The sequence below is a fragment of the Sparus aurata genome, chromosome 17, assembly GCF_900880675.1.
Source record: "Sparus aurata chromosome 17, fSpaAur1.1, whole genome shotgun sequence".
NCBI classification, from domain to species: Eukaryota; Metazoa; Chordata; class Actinopteri; order Spariformes; family Sparidae; genus Sparus; species Sparus aurata.
In genome coordinates, this window is record NC_044203.1 from 495,001 (window position 1) to 513,463 (window position 18,463).

The 18,463-nt window shown below is 41.4% G+C and overlaps 1 protein-coding gene across 1 annotated transcript in view; it reads left to right on the forward strand.

The window, feature by feature from the left end:
- Positions 1–18,463, forward strand: part of gask1a (golgi associated kinase 1A) — a 99,643-nt gene that overhangs the window by 64,557 nt on the left and 16,623 nt on the right. The window lies entirely within an intron of this gene.

Below are 18,463 nucleotides of genomic sequence, written 5' to 3' on the forward strand. Positions count from 1 at the left end.
AGCGAAACCACGCCTGGCCAGAGAATGTGTGGGCTGGCTTGAATATCCTCACTCAGTATTGGATGAAACCACTACTCATAAACAAGCAAAATCACTCGTCATTGGTCACCCTGGGTCATTATAAATGTAAACCCCGGTGGGAATATATATATATATATATATATATAATGTTTATATATTTATATTTATATGATTTATTCATTCATTTATATTTATGGTATCATCAATGACATGAATGAATTTACTGAGGAAAGGAACATTTGCCAGGAAGGAGTTGTTTATTCAAAGAAAGAGTTTTATTAGCAGAAACACACAGCATGTACAGAGCATAATTTGCCCACACAACAAATGGGAAGCTCACAAGAGGCCCAAAATCCTGCAGCACCGCTAAGTGTCTGTTTCTGCAGACGTCTGTGGTGCGCTGCCCTGTACTTCGGAATCGCCTCTCATGTGACTGCAGTGTGAAGCAGAGCTCGGTGAGCTCCCGGCTGCGAAAGGACGGAGGTCGCACAATTCATCCAGACACCCGCCATCTTGTGCCGTCTTCCTCCTCAGACATCAGGTCCATGGCGGCGCACTTCCAAAGGTCCACCTCATCCTCAGCTAGCACTCTGTCTCGCTTCTAGCAGCTGTAAAAACAATCAATAAAGACGATCAGTACTGCGCATGGATACAACACATATATTATTTGATAGAATAATAGTCACATTGACCAAAGACGGATCCAATCTAATAAATCTTACCCTCTTTGTCCTCGATCGACTCTGAGCTGAACTCCTCACAGCGTCCGCCTGCGATGCAAGATCTGGTTGTTTGTTGTCCTGCGTACTGTCTCGTAATGTCTTACAGGCAGCTGGAAAACAATTAAAAAGACTGGTATGAATAAAGAAACGTAAGTCACAGTAAAATTAAACGAGGGAGAAAACAGTAACAGTTACTTACACACAATGGCGTCATTATCGGCATCATGTAAATCTGGACTTGCAGACGTGGCTCCGAGCTAACAGGAGGTCGCGGCCTTGTTATGAGGCGAGTTTAGTCTGTGAAAACAAAATGCTCGCAGCGATAAACCTCCGTGTCCCTCTGCGGCAGCGAAGCTCCGTCCGTCGGCGACATTCTTCGTGGCGACCCGGCAAAGCTTCTCCCGTCCGCGCAGACGTCCTCTCGACAATGGCCGGGCCGCTAGCCTAGCTCCTGCTAGCTAGCTTAGCCAAACTTGCTTCGTGTCCATTAAAATACAGACACTTCGACTGCGATGTAGAGTCCAACTCACACACTCACAGCACGTCGTTCGACAACAGTTCACAGTCTGTTAGTGATAAAACACGACACTGACGACACACACAGTCCACTGTCAGCTGCTCGACGCCATTAACTCTCCGCTCCTTCTTCCTCGTCACTCACGCTCCGGTCTACCCGGAAGTGTAAAACTCTTACAGGTCATGAACTCTCACACGCAATAAGAATTACTTTTCAACTGCTTTTAAAACATTCAGAACCCATGAAATTATAGAAATACTTATACATTTTAATATCTTGGTTATCTCAAAATATTTCATGCAAATTTTAACTTCTTAACAACTGGCGTTTTATCTTTAACTTGTTCCCAGGAGAGAGAGAGAGAAAAGAATAAATAATCTTTTTTACATAACATTGGCCATTGCTAATGACACACACAGTAATTAATCTAGCATACTTTCATTAAATAAATCCATTCAAGCTCAAATATAAGGGTCTATAATTAGGCTATACTGAGCCTGATCTATTTATAACAGAGACGTTCATAAAATGAAGTTACCACCTCTTAGCAAAAGGTCACCTGGGGTAAAACTCCCCCTGCAACCCTGATTTGCATTTGTATAGCTCACAGCATTTTCATTTACATGTTAAAGCCTCCCCTAGAATCAGGGGGAGGGGGGTCATTGGGGGACAACTGCCAAGCAAGGCCCACGTCAATTTCCGACAATTTATGTCAGTTTTCAGTGTTGCCTGCAAATTGCCGCATGCAGCCACAAACCTGAAATTCCACGTCAATCTATAGTGCCGCATACTGACGAAAATCCCACTTTTCATGCAGTGTGGCGAGTGGGAGGAATCCTGCATGAAACAGAAATTAATATGAGAAATCAATCAGTTCATTGTGGGGTTTGAGCAACAGCACAGCAGCAGCAGTGCACCAGTTACATGTGGCACTACAGTGTGTATGGGAATCTAAAGGTCTGGTCAAGTCAGCAACGTTGATGCACACATCCACATAGAATAGGTGTTGCTACTACTGTAACTGTCAACATGGGGACTTACCTGCAGGAGTAGTTGGTGAACTACTGTAGTTGCTGAGCTAACCACTAACAAGCTAATCAACATGCAGGAACCATGCTAGCGCTAGTCAGTCACATTAACTCTGCAAGATAGCTGGGACAGCTTAGGGGTAAACTGAGACAGACCAGAGAAATCAAGGGGGTAAAGTGAACCAGCTGGGGGTAAACTGAACCACTTACTTTTTTCACTCTGAAACTACCATAACAACACTTGTTGTAGCAGTTAGAATCCTGACAGCTAGCTTGACAACCACACATTCCAGAACTAATGTCAGACGACAAAATCAAATACAACATAATATAATTCAAAATGTTTTAATTAACATTCAAATGACAGATAGAACCGGTCTGGGGGTCAGAACACAGGACCCTTAGAGACAGTTAGTGTCTGGGCGTCAGAGCAGAGGAAGGAATCAGAACCAGCTAGAACAGCCTGGGACTCAGAACACAGGACTAAACCCACCTGGATTAGAACATCAGCATAGGCCTACTCTACATTCCAGCCCTGAAGGTTACAGGGGAAGATGAAGAGTTGCTCTCTCCGTGTGGTTCCTCCAGGCCTTTTAGGTTGAGGCAGCTTCTTCACCACATCACTTTTGGGAACATGTGCCACATCATTTTCCTTTATGGCAAATGTGGGTCTCTCCCACTCCTTTGTGTTTCCCTGGATTCTTCTGAGAAATTGTGCAAGTATTTCGTCATCCTTAACTTTCTCAACCATGCCAATGTAACGGACGCTCCTGTGTTTGGTTGCAAAGTTAATTATGGCAAAGTCACCCACGGACAGATCTGTGTTTCCTGGATCATTTCTCTCATCCTCAGAGCTCTCTTTGTCAGACACATTATCAGGTGGGACATCACTACCTGACTGTAGTTTTATTGAAGGCTGTAGCCCCTCCCAGGGATGTTGCCTCTGGAGTTCAGACAGAGAGATGGCTACGTACTAGGAATCTGCCAAACCAATCTTCACCTAGATTAGACAATTTATTATTATAAGATTTAGCTTTGTGGCAAGATCAGTTGGCCTTAGTTAACGTACAGAATCATGTGATCTCTTGCATACCCTAGCCTACCTGCAGACTGTGCCTTTGTCCAATTGGCAGGGACAGGGATTTTGTTTTTCTCTGCGTATTCAAATGCCAGTTGACTACACTTAACTGGAGGAAGGCCATGGAATTGTTCAGCTAGTTGTTTTAAGTGTTTGGCAAGCTCCTCCTCCATCTCATCTGTTAATATTCTCTTTGCATCAGCTACTGCACCCCAGGCTACTGATTTTACTTCCCCTTTCTCTTTTTTCTTTATGAATCGTAGGAGGCTTGACTTGTCAATATTTCTCTCCCTTGCAGCTGCTCTGATGGACTTCTTTCCTTCCTTGATCTCAGAGGCTGCACTCTCCATCTCTTCAAGGGGTGTTTTGCCCCAGGTTGTCTTCCTGGTGTATTTCCTTGGCATGATGGCTTTTCTACAATGTTTATGACATTAAAAATAAAACATATGTAACGTAGCATTACGTTAAAATATGTTTAAGACTAAACTTAAATTGTGCTTCATGGTGGGGTAAAGTGAGACAGTGTCTCACTTTACCCCACAGCATTTGTCTCACTTTACCCCACCACGACCATTTTAGAAAAAACAACCTCTCTTAGCAATTAAGACTAATCTTCAGCTAGCATCATCACATGGTTTTATGTTGGTAGTTCATCAACATGTATGACATAAGTTTTTCTACCTGAATCAATTTGCTTTGGCACAACAGTTGATTAAGTTGACAGCAAGAAAATTTACTTTTACATGCAAAAAATATATTTTTGTGAAAAAAACGTCCTCTCCTTCATGGCTACTGGGAAATGGGAGGGGCTTGAAAACATAATGGTCAAATGACCACAAATGTGTTCCGTTGCCTAGATACAAGGGGTGTCTCACATTACCCGATGTCTCACATTACCCCGTTCTTCCCTACTGTTGACCACACTTTCATTGTTCCCGTTATCCAGTCATTGCAAATCTTAGATTTCTTCCATATCTATTCAGTCACAAATGGGAGTGATTCCAATGGTACCTTTTGACATGCGCTTTGTTCCATTCCCACCCACACTACATCCATATCATTAGTTATCCACATAGTTATAGCTCTAAGTTGTGCTGCCCAATAAAAGTTTATTAAATTGAGCAAATTCAGCCCTCCCTTCTCTTTCGGACAAAGAAGGATCTTGTATTTTATTCTGGCTCTCTTATTTTGCTATACAAATTTCAATATATTTTTGTCTAATATTTTAAAGGTAGAACTAGGTATCAAATAGGCAATGACCGGAACAGAAACAGCAATCTTGGTAGTATATGAATTCTTACTGTTTCAATTCTCCCCATTAGAGTTGGAAGCAGAATCTCCCACCTATCCAAATCCTTTCTTATATCTTTTATCAATTTCCCATACTTTGCCTCAAATAACTAGGATATGGTAGGGATGCTCATCACACCCAAATATCTAAAACCCTTATTAGTCCATTTATAATGATCTTTTAATTCTGCTGGACATTCACCGGAGAGCATCATAGCTACTGATTTACTTTCATTGATCACGTGTCCTGATATATCTCCCCATTCTTGAAGACTGTTCAGCAGGGCTGGTATCGACGAAGATGGCTCATATGTAATTAAATCATCTGCAAATAATGATCATTTGTGTTCTTGACCCCCTTCATCTTTAATTCCCTCTATATTTTTTTTTGTCTTATTGACTCAACCAGTGGTTCAAATAATAATGGGCTTAGGCAGTCTCCTTGTCTGACTCCTCTTTTGAGGTAGAAAAAATCTGAACATCAACCACTGAACAATTGAGTGATTTTGGACTCTTGTATATTGTTTTCACCCAATCTGTAAAAGCTGAATGAAACCCGAAGGGCGTCAATGTATGATATAAAAAATTTCATTTAACCCGGTCAAATGCCTGAGTATCTAAGCTGAGCATCATGGTATGCTGGGATTTGTTTCTAGTGTCAGGACCGGGGACCAGAACTCAAATGCAGACGAGAGTTAATGTTTAAACACGAGGGAATTTACTGACAATAGCACAAAACAGGTGGTGGTTGGCAAGGCAGGTGTTCTGAGGCGTCAGAGAGTGGAGGTGGCGTTCAGGCTCCAGGGCTCGAGGTCAGCAGTGCTGGCAGGCTGACTGGGTCCAGGCTCAGGACTGGTGGTCTGAGATGAGACAGGGAAACAGGTTTTAGCAGAAGATACTTGACACGAGAGTTAGTTCAGGTGCGGCTGGCATTTCCTCACAATGACTGACTCAACGATCCGACAGGGTCTGGAAGGTTGGCCTGGATTATAAGGGTGCGTTGATTGCAGGTAGATGAGCTGCAGGTGTGCTGACCGGAGCTCCAACGCCCACGCCCACCAGTGGCTTCCAGAGGGAAAGAGGCGATTCACTTAGATTGATCAACTAGAAGAACAGTCAGCTCTCCTCAGCAATCAAAGCCTTTCAGGATAGTTTTGGAAGTTGATTCTAGCTACCCTGGAAGTATTTCCTTATGCAGTTAAAAGTAGCACCGTGGTTCTCAGCACAAAGCCTAAAGTTTGTATTTGACTTGATTATTTCTCGTTGGGTAGTAAAATACTATATATATATTTTTATTACTGATACACACCTGTGGTGGATGAGGAAATAATTAGTTTTCTGTCTTCAAGGTAAGCTTCCACAATCTATGTGTCCCATGCACCCTGATGTTTCTCCCACTGGGTCTGCCTGCATGTTCCCAGTCAGCCCATTGACTTTACATTAGGATACCCACATAAATATGTGTTTTGAGTCACTAAGAAAGTTTAACAAATATGTTTTCCCAGATTGAGTACTAACTCAAAGAGTAATAATTACCTTGTTTACACATGGAGTTGCCTTGTTCAACAGACTTGGACGACTCTTTTATAGTCACAGTTTAATCAGGAAAGAAAGACTTTTTGGAACACTGGGAATTTTTCTGTTGTGGTACCTCAGTTGTCCACTTGGTTAAATCAGCAGCATGGCTGTATAAAGTCAATGTGTGCCAAAGAAAGAATTAGGCTAAATCACCAGTAATGATTTGATTGAGCATTGTCCTAGGCTGCATTCCATCTTTTGGTGTAAATCAAACTTACTGATGAAAATGAAATATTCAAGGATTCCCTGGCATTACGGTCATTTACAGGTCATGTTATTTCCAAAAATATCGTTATCATTTTGTCCCACAAGGTTGAGTGGCTGACTGTGCGATCATACAGCATGGCACTATCCAACACTTCCACTAGCTCTTCTCTACAGGCCTGCTTCCAGACCACACTGCAAAAAATGTTTCTTTCCTGTACCACATGGCACAGTCATGGCCATGGAACAAAAATGGTGAGGAGCTGGAACATTCAGTATACTTGCAGGTGACTTTAGCTGTGTTATGAACCCTGAGGTAGACCAACGCCCCCTGACTCAAGTCACATCTAAAATGAGGGAGGCCACTAGAGAGCTATGTGTAGACTTACAGTTGTTTGATGTTTGGAGAATTCTCCACCCTAGAGAGGGAGATAATTAGGGATGCGCATCGTTAACCGGTTTCGTTTGGGAACCGGTTCTGAGTCAAACGATTCTTTGGAATCGCTAACAAAAACCCTTTACGATTCCACTATCGATCTTCCCAGGCTGTGCCGCCACTGTAAACAAACGTACCCCACTCACAAATTTGCAATGATGTCACACACACAAGCAGCTGCAGAGCAGAGGTGAGCTGAGCTGCTACGTGCGATGCACTGTGGAGAAATGTCGTCCCGGCAAAAACGATCCAAAGTCTGGCTGCATTTCTCAAAGAAGGACGACACCTCAGGGATCGTCACCTGTAATACCTGTAAGAGGGATCTGTGCGCCAAAGACGGTAATACAACTAATATGTCCAAGCATTTGGCCACACAACACGGCATTATACTCCAGCAATGCCGTGTGTTTGACGCACTTAGCAGCACCAGTGCTAGCACTAGCACAGCGGGTAAAATTAAACAACTGGCTAATGTCGTGTGATAATGATAAAAATGAGGTTAATTTAATCAGCCCATCCCTTCCCGTTCCTTGTTTGTTGTTCCTCTTGTTCCTCTATGGGATTATCCTTAGCCAATAGCCACTTGACTTGTGGACTCATTTTACTCATTTGAGTATTGTTTATTCTCAGCAGTGAGAATAACCAGGTTGTATTCTTTTCTGTACTCATGCACTACTTGTTTTTCAGCCTATTTGGGAATCAATAAGAGAATCGATAAAAAACTGGACTGATAAGCAGGAATCGATAAAGCATCGGAATCGCTAAATCGTTATCATTATACATCCCTAGAGGTAATACCTTTTTTTCACATCCACACCAAAGTTTTTCCCTAATAGATTATTTTTTTGTCTCAAGGATGGTGTTAGATAGAGTGAAGGAATGTACTATAGGTACCTGTCTACTATCAGACCATGCAGATACGTCCATTATAGTTTCTCCCCTCAACCCACACCACACCACTGGCGACTAAATCCCTCACTTTTTAATAGTCCCTTATTAGTGACCTTTATGTAACAACAAATTAACGTTTTTCTTCCAACTAATGATAACAATGATACCAATCCATCAATACTTTGGGATACACTCAAGGCTTACTTGAGGGAAGCCATAAAAAAAACACAATTGGCTGATCTTGATAAACATTTAAAGGATAATTACTCTGCAACCCTGTTCAAAAAAGCAGAAGCCACATGGTCAGCTGTTAACCAACTCTTGACGCAAAAGGCAGAAGCTAGTATCTTCTATGCAAAACACAGACTGTTTGAAATGGTTGACAAACCAGGGTGACTACTTGCGCGATTAGTAGCTGGTAGGTGTGACATTAGGCCTATCGCCTCCTTAAAGGATGAAACTGGGAAAAATCTTTATGAGACCAAACGATGGTGGAGATAATGAAGAGCTTTTATGAAAAACTTTACACCTCGGAATCCACTACATCATCACATTGTATACAGAGTTTTCTAGAAAAGCTTAGTCTCCCCTCCTTATCAAAAGCAAATAAATCCACTATAGGAAGACCAATAACCAGTGAAGAAATAAAAAATGCAATCAATTCTCTGCAGAACGGAAACAGTCGGGGACCAGATGGTTATGGTCCAGAGTTTTATAAAAAATTATTAAACTCCATAGATGGACCTCTGCTAAGGATGTACCTTCATTCAATAGAGAAAGGTTCCCTACCAGGCTCATTATATGCTGCCAATAAATCTTTAGTCCATAAAAAGGGAAAACCCCCAGACGAGTGTAGTTCATACCGTCCTATTAGCCTGAAGAATGTGGACAGTAAAGTATTTTCAAAAATATTAGCGAAAATACTTGAGAACTACTTGCCACTCTTAATCGGATCTGACCAGACAGGTTTTATTAAAAGCAGGACCTCTTATACCACATGAAAAAATTACTTAACATCATTCAACATGCAAATACTAATCAGGCACAAGGTCTTGTTATCTCACTCGACGCTGAAAAGGCATTTGATCATGTGGAGTGGACTTATTTATTTACCATCATGGAAAGATTTGGACTGGGGGAGGGGTTTATTAAACTCATTAAGCTGATATATTTTTCACCCAGAGCGAGTGTTCTTGTAAATGGTATAAAATCATCGGAGTTTAAGTTTGGGAGGTCCACTCGGCAAGGGGACCCTTTTGTCCCCACTTATTTTTGCTTTGGCCATTGAACCACTGGCAGAGGCTATTAGAAGCCATAACAGCATAGCGGGTTTCCAAATTAAATCCATATCGTATAAGATTGCATTATATTCAGATGATGTTCTTCTTTTTCTCACAAGTCCAGATGAGTCCATACCAGCTCTAATGTCTGTTATTCAGACCTTTGGATCCTTCTCTGGATACAAGATTAATTTTAGTAAGTCAATGGCCATGCCAATTGGATATGGTCATAACATGCCAAGCATACCAAAATTTCCACTCTTTTGGTCTACCTCAGGATTCTCATACTTGGGTATTTCTGTATCCCAGAATATTAAGAATTTATTGAGAAAAAATTTCACCACTGTACATAAAGATATCAAGAGCGGTCTTAATAGGTGGATGGATTTGCCAATTTCTTGGATGGGCAGAATTAACTTCAAAAAAATAAATGTTCTTCCTTGGCTTCTTTATGCCATGCAGATGTTGCCACTGTTTGTTTCTAGAAAGGTAGCAAGAGAGGTTGAAAGGGACTTCTCAAAGTTCATTTGGCAGAAGAAAAAACCCAGGTTAAAGTCCATCTAAAGCAGCAATACATTTGTGTTATGAGTTCGTCACACCACAGACACATGTGTCATTGACCACTGAGCCAAATTTGAAAGATAAAAAAAATTGCAAAGTATATGAAATTAGGTCTCAAAATCATGGAAAAACAAGCACTTCTCTCTGCTGGGGGCGTGTCAGATAGAGGCGCTGGAACCACGCCCACATGTGGGAGAGGAGCCGCCTCTGTGTACTGTACAAGGACTTAACCTACAGTAACAATGGAAGCTAGCAGCGTCATCGGACGGACCCAGCCAGACCTGTTTGAGCCATCAGAGCCAGAAACTGACTCTGAGTCAGACACTGATAGTGCTCAGCCTCGTTCCTCACAGTCCATGTTTTACATTAGACACACACGTAAAACCCCACTCTACATATAATTCCTTGTCATTGCTATATTGGTGCACATAAAATATTACCTGTGGATTATCATTGTGCTGTCAGATGGCCAAATCATGTCATAATTAAATGCAGTAACATTTGCTAACATTACATGGGCATGACAGGATGCACAATGGAAAATCACTTTCAGGATTTGCACCTTCAGCAAAATGCATTTAATTGCCCAAATGTACAATATTTATAACATAAGCACACACTTACACTCTCTGGCGGGCACATAATGCCGGTGGCAGAGATGAGAGCACCTGTTGTCGGTGGGACGGAGAGGTTCCGTGGCGGGCACATAATCCTAGTGGCCGTGATGGTGGCACCCGCTGTCGGCGGGACAGGAGGATACAAACTAGTGGCGGGCACATAATGCCGGTGGCCGTGATGGTGGCACCCGCTGTCGGCAGGACGGGAGGATATAAGCTGGTGGCGGGCACGTAATGCCGGTGGCTGTGATGGTAGCACCCGCTGTCGGCGGGATGGGAGGATGCAAGCCGGGGATGGAGAGGGTTGTTTCGGCCCCACTGACCAGCGTCAACAGACTCTTCAGATATCCAGACTTTACCTGGTGATAGTTGTTGTAACTATCGGGGGTAAAGTGGACACTGCAGAGACGGGTGTTGGTGGTGATTTTTAACTCTCCACAGTAGTTTCTCTTGACAAAATCGATCCCTAATCGAATCGAAACCTAAATAAGCTAATGGCGCCATTACCCTGCACACTGTGGCATCCAGGAAAGATGCACATGACTGGTTAGCTGACTGGTTGACTGGTTAGCTAGCTGCAAACTATTGTAAGAGATGCTATCCAAGACTCGAGAGTGAGTGGAAAAACCACCGAAGCTAATGCGCTGAATGCACTTTATACCACTTCCGCAGCTGGGCCGGGTTTATGCTAATCATAGCCACGTTACATAACACAGCTATGATTTCTGACCCACCCATTAAATCCTGAACACAGAAATTTTGAAACACAGTTTGTGAGCCTAGCTCCACAATTACATTTGAAATGGCTGAATGGCTTTTTACATGTTTTAAGGAAATACATTTATGACCCATTTATTGTGTTTGTGAACAGACGAGAACAAAAACACCAAACCAGAAAGCAAAGAACAGAAAATCACTCTCGAAGGAGGAAAACAGCACTATAGAATCTACACTGATCTGGAATAACAATATACTATGAAAATTACGCAAAAAGAAAACCACTCACAAGGAGGGAAAAGCAAAAGGCTGCAAACTTAACTATGCTGCACTGAGCTGAAAAACTTTAACAAACAGAAAACGCTCCAAATGGAGGGAAAACAAAGACACTATAAAATTAACTAGCTTCAAACAAAAACCGACTAACCAAAAACGTTATCAAAACAAAAATCACTCTTCTTCAGATGTATGCAGGAAATCAGAAAATACAAACGTGGCAACAGGTAACGAAGATCTATGACAAGGCTGTGAATCAGGCCTGGAGGTACTCGACAAGACAAAATACTCTGGCAACGAGACAAGGGGAGACGCAGACTATATCATACATCAGGGAGGGGAACAAAGGTGGAAACAATCAGGAATCAGGGGAGACATCAGACCGGTGACACACAAGGAAGGGCAAGTGACTTGAAACGAGAGGGGAGTTACTTTTCAAAATAAAACAGGAAGTTCACAAGACAAAAAACCCCAAGACAGGACACCCCTCACCGTGTTGTGACAACTTCAAAGCTCCATTAAGATCTGGCATGACATGCACAGGTTTGTAGGCAGAAAAGGTGTCTTTACCTATTTGACTCCTCTTATGGGTAACATGGACTTTCTACCTGGTGTTGATAATGTTGTATTCTACTCTTCGTAGGAAAGGGGAGTGAGAGTGGTTGGAGATTTGTTTGATTAGGATAATGTCCTCCTGTCCTTTCCACAAGCACAAAACAGATTTGGACTTCCACAAAAAGACTTTTTTGCCTACTTTCAAGTCTGTCACTTTGTCAATAGAAATTTCAAGCCAACTCGAACAGAAACATTGAAGGGACCAATTGATAAGTTCATAATTAATTTTACATTGAATAAAGGTCTTATCACATACTTTTATAATAGCCTTCAGAGTTGTAACCAACGCAATGCTGATGGCCTTGTGAAGCAATGGGAGGAGGACCTTCAAAGTGTATATGATGAAGATGCTTGGGAAGGATGTATTCAGACCACTCACTCTCTGTTTCTCAGCAATAAATTTAAAGAAATAAAATATAGAATACTTCATAGACAGCACAGGACACCTCATGTTATGAACAAAATTGACCCTAATAGATTACCATTGTGCCTTAAATGTAAGTTAACAAGTGGGACATATATACACTGCTTCTGGAGCTGTCGAAGAATATCAAATTTCTGGTCATGTGTATCTCAGGAAGTGACAGCAATATTTAAACACAGTATATGTAAAGATCTGGGCCAGTTTCTATTGGGGCTGCCACCTTTGAATAGAGTTATGGATGTGAAAAGATCAAAATGAGTCAATAAACTCTTATTTCTGGCCAGAAAATGTATATTATTTGTTTGGATTAGTGAGAAACCTCCCACTGTAACACAGTGGTACAACAAATTTTTCCTATGGAAAGACTAAGTGCCATATTTGTGCCAAGTGCCAAGAAATATTTCTTAAGGTACAAGGACACATATTTCTTGTTTTGTTGATAGGTTTTTTTTGTTTTGTTGCGACACTGAAGGTGAAGTTTCTGGGCTGTCTTCATCAAAGGTGTTGGCGTGTAGTTTGATGATAAAAGAATTCTGCGGAGGCAAGGCTGGGTGGAATGATAGAGCAATCATTATTGAAACAGATCTCAAGCCTGCATCCGAATCAGTGCGGCTGCACTCTGGTGTTCTCAAATCTACGGCAAAGTTATACCAAACGCTTTGCCCTCTGCTCTATCAGAAATCCTATCGAGCCTTTGCTCTTAGGAAATCTACCAATCACCACCACCCTTTCTCTGGTGTGCAGGCCTTTTTAAAGTCTATTGTCCATACCCACCTACTTCTCCTAATCCATCACTTTGGTGGATTGAAGGTTCATCTATCCAATGGGAGGAAAGAAGGATGGGTCTGCCTCACAACTCCTATGAAATAACTCTTGTGTGTGTTACTTGACTTTTGCTGATGCCATCTAAAGTCGACCAGGTGGTCTCTCTATACTTAGATGGAAATATATGAGTCAGCTCCGAACCTCTGGCGTGAGAGCTGACCTCAGTTCAGACCTCTGTATGTCAACCCCTTCCTTTAGCTTATCACTGATGCACACCCCAGAGCTGATTAACGGCTCTTGGACATGTGGACCTTTACATTGTCGCATTCCCACACTTACCTAACTGAACTGACTGAAGAAACTGCTTGAACTTCAAAATGTCTCAGAAAGCGCATTTTTATAGCAGTGTATGCTGAAGATATGAGAGCCGGTGTTATATTTTAATAATCCACGTCATATGTTTACAACATACAACATTCCCTCAGATCTGCCTCCTCTGTCCACCTCTCTGTCCCTCCCGCCTGCCTCGTCACCATGGGGAGCAGGGCCTTCTGCCGCTCTGCCCCCCGACTCTTGAACTCACTGCCACCGGACATCAGGAACCTGGACTCTCTCCCCCTCTTCAAATCAAGACTAAAAACTCACCTATTCAGAATTGCATACCCCACTTAACTGTCCACATTGTCCTTTTCTGTTTGTTTCTTACTGTTTCTTTTTTATATATGTATTGTACGGTGTTCCTCAAGTGCCCAGAGAGGCGCCTTTAAATAAAATGTATTATCATTATTATTATCATAATTATTATTAACAATGTTCTAGTTAAACTTTGTAAATTCAGAGCTATAGCATTAGTCAATTTATCCCCTGTCACACAACAAGTACCTTCTCTGACAAGAAGGGTGGTGACTGTCAACATGGACGACCACATGATTGGCCACTTAGTTAAAAAAGAAATGTCAGTTATCACACGCCATAACTGGGTTACAGCCTAAAACCAGGCAAGAGTGTGATCATGGCAGAGCAAGTCTTAAAGCTTAGTGCTGGTAGTAGATACAATTTTGTCCCAGGGTCCCAACTCTGATTAAATTCAGATCAAAAAATCAAACTTTATTTAAACTAGTCAAACTACAAATAAAGTTACAAAATGTTGGATGTTTAAAGAAGAACAAAAAATGTATTTAGAGACTAATGCATACCAAGACAATAAAGGCAATATCAAATGTGTAATTAAAAGAAATATGAAGATAGACAATAAAAGCTAATAAAAGCAACAATGACAATACATTTATTTAAAATATGTGTAATTACAGAAACAGTGTAAACCCAATATCAAAATGGGCAAACATCCTGTCACAGTGTTGTGTATGGATGTATTTGATAGTTCAGACAGGCGGACAATCCTCTTACATTCTCAGTCCTTAGTTAATTTCTCATAACCATCCTTTAGTTCACTCCTCTCACTTATGCTCACTCATAACAGCTTGTCATTATCTGGGACCATCAGTTTCAGCTGCTCACACCAGCTGGACACACTATCCAAATGCACAGCAACACACCTTCAGTGATGGCCAAGATATCATCTTGCTGCTGTCTTTTTAAATACGATTGAGTCCCTGCCTTTAGTTCATTCATGCTGCTGTTTCGCGTACACAATCCATCTCATCATCACCACCCAGTCTTTGCAGATTCAGTAGCTTCATCAGTTTCATCATTTCATCAGCTAACACCACCACCACCAGTGTCTGGACTCCATGGGGGAGTTCTTTCTTACTGCTGCTCAGGGCAGATGCCCTTCGATCATAAAATATCTCTGTAGAGTCAGAGTGGTTGTAATTTAATTTAACTTTCTCACAAGACTCAGTATCACCTATCATCTGCATTTATCAAATATGATGTTATCTTGACTTCATTCTCTACTCTCTCCTGATTAAAATATATTATTTCCTTTTACAGTCAAGACCCATTGGAACACTGCAGTTGTCCCCCTGCTGGCCTGCACTCACATTGCTTTGGCTGCAGCCAGTCCACTGCTCTGTCTGTCCTACTAACTCTTTGTCACAGTTCTGCCTGAAAAACAGTGTCTGTCCCCGGCAAAAAATGTCAACTCACCAAGTGTTTGTCTCCTTCCACTATTGTGTTGTTGTAGTTACTGTAGTCACAGTGACGGCCAGCCCTCCTGACCGTGACTTCAGTGAACTTTCCCCAGAAAACAGCCTCCCTCCCCGCGTGTGAGAGTCAGACAGCTTCCAGTTTACTGATGGCGATTATGTTATTATGTAACTTAAAAATGTGATATGATGTTTGGTGGGTCAGGATCTCAGTCACAACACCGGGGGGAACAAGACGTTATCATCATGACATGTACCGTCACATCTCTTTTTGACCAACTGTGTGAATTACAAACTGATGCCTCTTCACGCCAGAGCTGCTTGGTTCTGTGTGAACAAACAAATGTGGATAACTGCTGAAGTGCTGCTGCAGAGATAATGCGGATTCTCTATAACAAAGGGCTACTGTTACTCAAACAAGGTAGAGCAGGATAGCTGGATTCCCCTGGTTTCACTCGTTACACTAACCAGCTGCTGGTTGCAGCTTCAAATGTATCGAACTGACATGAGAGTGGCATCGATCTACTTGTCTAAAGCTTGGGAAGGAAGCAAATAAGTGTATTTATCAAAAGGTAGCTTGCTTTCATCCTAACCTAAGATGGTGAACATGTTAAAGATTAAACCTGCTAGGTTAGCACACTGACTTTGGCTTTTGGCTCAAATCACCACTTTGTTGAATATAAATTGAATATTTGTTACCCTTTTAGTTGGATCACTATAAAAAACTTGGAGTTAATATGCAGCAGTTAGAAACTGGGTTGTTTGTACTAGGCACTGGCTGAAAATCAGAGAAAAGAGCAGCAGCCACAAAGAAAAGTATTGGAATAAAACCTTGAAAAATAAAGGCAGCTCATTCTGCCCAGACTGTTTGACTGACTCGTGAAACCAAAGACGTTCAATGGCGAAACAGCACTGCAACAAGCACTGAAACAAAGAGCAGTATGTGTGCAAATAAGGTGAAATAAAGATTGTATTAATGGAAAGAACAATGTTTACTAATCTATAGAACATTAGATCATGCAGTAGGTACACTGTTGTGCTTAGTATGGAGATGTGCAGTCATAATGTATTTGAATGAATCAGACTCCCCACACACACTTTACAGTTTGCTACATCTAAATTCTGTGTTGACTCTGACCACAGTCGAGCACCACATCTTGTCTCTCACTGAGGCTTGCTGGTTCAGTGTAAGCGTAAGTCAATATTGGTTGAGTCTCCACAGTGCTGGACCACACTCAAAATCATTCATGTGTGTGATGGAAATGTGGCAGCAGGGTGAGAAGGCTCCTCAAATCACCACACAAGTGAGAAGAAGCAAAGAAGGTGCAGATTTACTGCACAACAGAACACACACCTTCTCTATCACACTGGCCTGAGAGCACCAGGGTTGTGTGACTCACGCAAACATGCACATGCACAAGTGTGTTGATGTACACAAAACACATACCACAAATAAACAGAGGGAGGGCAAACACAAACCCAGAACAAAAGCCCAAAAATTAATGGATGATATCACAATGGGTTTAGACCTGGTTTCATGTCCCAAACATGTCATGATGCAGACTAACTCAAAGTCATTTTAGATATACTGTATTACATTCAAATCAACTTCAAGACATTTCAAAGCAAGCTGAGCCAGTGAGCTTGGATATACTCTTGGATATAATTAGTCAATCTGCAGAAAGTCTAATCTGAGACCCTATTTTCAGACTGAGACTGAGACTCTCTTTTTGAATTGTTTTTAGTGCCTAGGTGTTGCCTCTGAGAAACTAAAATGAACATTTTTCATTTTTCTTTTTTTTATATATATATTTTTATTGATTCACAATTGCTGTAAGCAATACATCCAAAAAGAAAGTCACATTTTGTTTTTTCTATATATCCCCACCCCCACTCCACCCATCCAAGAGACCCTTACATCATTATATCCACAGGTTACTGTACCCAGATCAGTTAAGATGACAGTGCCTACTTGTAGGAAAAGAAAATAAATAATAAATAGATATAGAGAGAAATAAATAAATAAAAAAAGTGGGGTGAACCATAGGTTGTTTGCTGCCTGCGTCTCTACATATTAAACCAAACCGCCTCCTATTCCTGGGCCAGTCTAAGTCTAAGGCATTGAATCAGAGGGACGTTTCAGTAGCAGGGAGTTTATCCACACAATCAAGTAGTGGTTTCCAGTGTGAGTAAAAACTTCTCGGGTCAGTCTCTGAGGCTAAATTTGATTTTCTCCAGTTTCAATAGAAAGAATAAAATGTGTAGCCAGGATTTAAAGGATGGTGGTGGGGGGGATTTCCATAAAAGAAGAATTTTCCTGCGCGCAATCAAGGATGCAAAAGCTATAACATTTTTCTGCAAAGATGTAGTTATTAGTTCATCAGGAGGCACCCCAAAGATAGCTATCTGTGGCGAGGGACTAACAGATATTCCCAGGATGTCAGAGATAGATTTTAAATATGATTGTCAACAATTAGACAATTTTAAGATTTTAAGACCACTTTAAACAAAATTTAAGACCTACACGGAGTACGAAAAAGTAAGGAAAAATAAAGTCCCCGAATTACTTTAAAAAACCCTAAATTTATTGCCATTCACAGAGCAAGTCTCACTAAGAAGGCTCGACACAACATGAAACTTTGCTCACCTTAGCAGTAGCTTGTTCCTCTAACTGTTGTCATGGCAGCCCAGACGTGTTGATCCCCAAGTACGTCTGGGCTGCCATGACGACTGCGAGCGGAACAGGCTACTGCTAACGTGAGTTGTTCAAAAACTTATTTTTAGTAAACTCTGTGTACACAAACAATGTTCTCAATGCTCGTGTTCATGTGTAGAGATCCTGGTGATACTAAGAGCAAAGTTTCATGTTGTGTCGAGCCTTCTTAGTGTTTTAAAAATAGCGATATTGATGCTAGCTTAAAAGTTCCCCTTTCCCCCCCTTTTGAAAATGAGCTTGAGCTGAAATCCAAAATACGGTAAATCTTAAAAGTGCCTCTTTTGTCGTAATTATGCATTTACACGAGGGTTTGATACATTCACAAAAAAAGCCTAGGTTGCATTTTGGCAATAGTTTAACTTAAGTAGCTTTAGTTTAGTTTTTATCTGGGAATTTTATTCAGTTAACCATAATAACACTATATCTATCTATCTACCGCCTACCTATGGCGCCGTACTAGGTGGCAGCCTGTGACAGCAGCTCCCGTGGGTTTTTAAGTTTTTTCGTAGTTTTTGTTGTATTTGTGTTTGTGTTCTGGTTTTCGCTGAACTTTTGGCGGCTCTTCTCTGGAGACTGGGAGAGGACGAACACCTTTCTTTTTTTTCCTTTTTAAACTTTT